The sequence below is a fragment of the Diachasma alloeum genome, unplaced genomic scaffold, assembly GCF_001412515.2.
Source record: "Diachasma alloeum isolate Michigan unplaced genomic scaffold, Dall2.0 Dall_scaffold_00311, whole genome shotgun sequence".
Taxonomy (NCBI): Eukaryota; Metazoa; Arthropoda; class Insecta; order Hymenoptera; family Braconidae; genus Diachasma; species Diachasma alloeum.
The window spans coordinates 626,265-629,809 of NW_021680450.1; the positions used below are offsets into that span (position 1 = coordinate 626,265).

At 38.4% G+C, this 3,545-nt stretch overlaps 1 pseudogene; it reads right to left on the reverse strand.

Annotated features, from left to right (window-relative positions):
• Nucleotides 1–2,047: 2,047 nt before the first annotated feature.
• Nucleotides 2,048–3,545, reverse strand: part of LOC107039905 — a 6,249-nt pseudogene continuing 4,751 nt past the window's right edge.

Consider the following 3,545-nt stretch of genomic DNA (forward strand, 5'->3'; position numbering starts at 1 on the left):
AATGCCTGGCCGTGCTATGGTCGATTACGAAGTTTCGGTGTTATCTTGAAGGGTACACGTTCACCGTTATCACGGATCATAGCAGCCTCAGGTGGCTACATAACCTGAAGAAGCCATCGGGGCGACTTGCTCGTTGGGCTCTTAGCATGATGGAATATGATTTCACAATCGTCCATAGGAAAGGAGCACTACATCACGTGCCCGATGCCCTCTCACGTGCCCCCGAGGGGGAGAGCGCAGATAGCGAGACTATCCAACGCGCCAGGGACAGCCAGGATACCTGGTACAATAAAAAGTAAAGACAAGCCCAGAGACCACTGGAGTATTTTCCTGACTGGAAGATAGAAAACGGGCAGTTTATCTCTGTGGAGATGGAAGATCTGAATGCGTGGAAGTTGGATCTTCCACGAGAGCTACGCCTTCAGCCGATTGGTCAGTGTCACGAGTTGCCACAGGCAGGTCACCTAGGGATTGATAAAACCTATAGGCGACTGATGCAGCAGTACTATTGGCCTCGCATGTTGCGCGACGTAGTCAATTACGTCAATCATTGCGACACATGCCAGAAGTGCAAGGTTGAGAATGTTCCTCCGAGTGGGTTCATGGGACATCGAATTGTCAAGGAGCCGTGGACCACCGTTGCGGTGGATGTGATGGGCCCACTTACGGCCAGTAAATCAGGTCATTGCTACGTATTGCTTCTCCAAGATCTATTTACGAAATGGATCGAGGTTATACCCCTGCGTAGAGCTACGGGGAAGATGACCCGAAAACACATCGGGGATGTTATTATTTCTCGTTGGGGAACTCCCCGCGTGTTATTCACGGACAACGGTACGGAGTTCGTGAATAAAGAAATTCGCGCGTTGGCGGAATTGACGAGGATGAAGCATCAAACTTCTCCTCCCTATCATCCGCAGGCTAATCCCGTGGAACGGTTAATCGGGTGTTGAAAATGATGCTACGAGCATTCATTGACAGCGACCATCGCACATGGGACTCACATTTACATGAGTTCAGATTTGCGTATAACACTGCGTTTCACGAGTCGTTACAAGTAATCCCTGCGTTTGCGAATTTCGCACGAGAACCCATGGCCGCCGTATTCTTGCGGCGACGGTTCGAAGGAGGCTTGGTAATTGAACCAAGAGAACCCCTCGTGGAAATTTATCGACAGATTCTGACAAATTTTGACAGAAAATGTCAAATTTTGTCATATTCTGAAAAAAAATTTCGTGGAAAATATATCAGAAAATGTCATATTATGTCAGAATCTGTGATAATATGTCAGAATCTGTGACAAGATGTCAGAAAATGACATGAAATGACCGCGATTTGGAACAAATTGGTCAGAATATGTCATAATTTCTCAGATAATTATCTCAGAATGTCACAAATTTTCACAGAATTTGTCATAATATGTCATAATATGTCAACTGCTCAGACGGTTCGCTGTCCCTTTTTTTACATTTAATGTCATTTTTTGTCATAACATGTCAGATTATGTCATTTTTCGCCACAATATGTCAGATTATGACTTTTTCTTATATGATATGACAAATTCTGACAGATTATTCAGGCAAATAAGAAAGTAGAATGTCATTTTTCATCATATTTTGTGCGAATCTGTCATAATTTCTCCATTTATGACAGATTTTGACATTTTTTGCACTCGATTTTTACAGAATCTGTCCTAATTTCTCCGTTTTTCACCATTTTTGGGATTTTTTCACTTGAATTTGACAGAATATGTGATATTTTATCATTTTCTGATCCTTTATGACATTTAATGAAAAATTATGTCAGATTTCAACATAATTTCTCATTTTTTGTCCGATCATATCAGAAGTCATGAAATGGATTCAAAATATGTCATAATCTGACAAATTCTGTCAGATTTTGTACGATTCTGACAGTTTTCAGCATATTTTAAGCTACTGGTAAGGGAATAAAGAATAACTCTTTTTTTAAGGGATTCCACCAGTTTTATTAGTAATTCAGATACAGAAAAAGTCCACCTCTCTCTACAAAAACACGCCGCTTTCGTTCAAACTTTCGATTGAGCCTTGAGCCTTTTTCGTGCTGCATCTGTAACCCGATTAAGATAACAATTTAGTTTTCCTTCCTCCATCTTTGCCTTTTCATCGGAGAACTTCCCTCCCAGTCATTTAGAAAAACATTTCGAAACAGCAGCTTTTTTCGGTGGAGAAAAAAGGACTCGATCGACACCTTTTGTCTTCCTTGTGGTGGCCTTTGCCAGCTCCTGGTCACTCCAGACTGATTCTGCCAGTCTATTGATGAATTTGCTGGGGTCAGCGGCTTTGAGTACAAGATCGTAGGAAGTTTGTTTAATCCAAACATTATATCCAATGTGTGTCAGATCTCTCTTGGTTGTTCCGATTTCAATGTCAGCAATATTTTCATCGTTGACTGAAACAATTAAAAAAAAAAACAATAACACATCATGATGAATGAACCTTGAATAAAAGTTACTAGGTCCATAACGCGCGCGGTTGCGCGCGTTTACGAACAATCAGCGCTTTAGCGCTGAGAATTGGTCTGATTACAAAGACGATAGAAAAACATTAAGAAGCTATTTTTGTTTACCATAAAATATAAAAATTCAAAAAGAATTAAAATTTAGAAAAAAAAATCCGAACCGCAAGAAGAGGATGACATGACTATCATATGACAGGTCATATGATGCATTCGAATTTTCAAATCTGGAAATTTCATGCTATCATCGGAAGTCAGATGCACTCTTAAGTAACTCGGTTGAGTAGATTTGTCTCGATTCAGTAGATTTGTCTCGTACAAATTCAAATTCAATTCAAATTCTCGTACATTCAAAACCAATTAAAATCTCTGTAACTTGATCTCACTCAAATAAAACTTTCATGGGCATACATCACAATATTTCCATTATTTCCAATTTATCATTCATTTTATCAATTAGTATATCATCAAATCATAAACACTTCATAAAATCAAAAATCAAAGTTATCTTCCTCATCGACAAATCATCACCATCATCATTATTATTATCATCAACATCATCAACATCAACATCATCATCATAATTATCCCATCAATATCATCAGTTTCTTCAATAAATCACCACATCCATCGATACAAATTGATTATTCCGCCAGCAAAGGATAACTCTCCGGTGTGTTGATAACCAGATAAACTCGAAACCTCCTTCACGTATTTGCTTCAAACCAGATCTGAAAAAAGGAGAAGAATAAAAATCACATGAGAATATGTTTTATTCAATGGAAAACTATTTTTCCAATATTTAAGAACAATTGATCTCTAACAACATCAATTACAGCTAATTTTCATCTCTGTCCTTCTCTTTTTCATAGGGAAAAAAAAGCTGTAGAAAATGAAATCAGGCAAATCATGTTTAATTGTCAAAAATATCGTCTAACCAAGTGATACGATATAAATGAATCTCGTTTTGATGTTGGAGAATTGGAGAAATATTTGAACGTTTAATAAAGGAGGCAATTCTACTCTACGATTCACGAGTTATTTTTTTC